Source organism: Coffea eugenioides, chromosome 2 (assembly GCF_003713205.1).
Source record: "Coffea eugenioides isolate CCC68of chromosome 2, Ceug_1.0, whole genome shotgun sequence".
In the NCBI taxonomy this organism is placed as follows: domain Eukaryota; kingdom Viridiplantae; phylum Streptophyta; class Magnoliopsida; order Gentianales; family Rubiaceae; genus Coffea; species Coffea eugenioides.
This window is the reverse complement of record NC_040036.1, coordinates 37681725-37682439: the sequence shown is the minus strand read 5'-3', so window position 1 is coordinate 37682439 and position 715 is coordinate 37681725. Positions and strand designations below refer to the sequence as shown.

Here is a 715-nt window from a genome sequence, read left to right as displayed (position 1 = left end):
TCACTTGTCAACATTTCTTGAAATCTGTGATACAATTAAGTTTAATGGTGTTAGTAAAGATGCAATTAAACTTCGATTGTTTCTATTTCACTAAGGGACAAGGCTAAGGTTTGGCTACAATCTCATCCTCCAAATACTTTTACAACTTGGGATGAATTAGCTAAGACTTTTCTTAATAAATTCTTTCCACCTGGAAAAACTGCTAAATTGAGAATGGATATAACTAGTTTCTCTCAACAGAAAGGAGAGACATTGTATAAAGCTTGGGAGCGCTATCGGGAATTGCAACGAAGATGCCCTCATCATGGTCTACCCGATTGGCTAGTAGTCCAAACATTTTACAATGGTCTCACCTATCCAACAAAGACGCATGTAAATGCTGCAGCGGGAGGAGCTTTAATGGGAAAGACAGCTGAGGAAGCTCAACAATTGATCGAAGAAATGGCTGCTAACAACTACCAATGGGCAAACGAACGAGGTAATTCAAGGAGAATCGCAGGTATGCTCGAAGTAGATACCTTGAATATGTTAAGTGCAAAAATGGACAATGTGGTTAAGATGCTTAATAGGCAAGTTGGTTCTAGTTCTAATCAAGGAGTAGTTGTTGCATGTTGTACCACTTGCGGCGGAGATCATGATGATTTTATGTGTTCTAGCAGTGAACAGATTCAATATCTCAACAATTACAACCGTCCACCCCAAAACAATCCATACT

The 715-nt window shown here is 39.0% G+C and overlaps 1 non-coding gene across 1 annotated transcript; it reads right to left on the bottom strand.

Annotated features, from left to right (window-relative positions):
- Positions 1–204: 204 nt before the first annotated feature.
- On the bottom strand, positions 205–311 carry LOC113764334. Its single transcript, XR_003467604.1, has one exon. It is a non-coding gene; the product is annotated as a small nucleolar RNA R71 (small nucleolar RNA).
- Between the last annotated feature and the right edge of the window lie 404 nt (positions 312–715).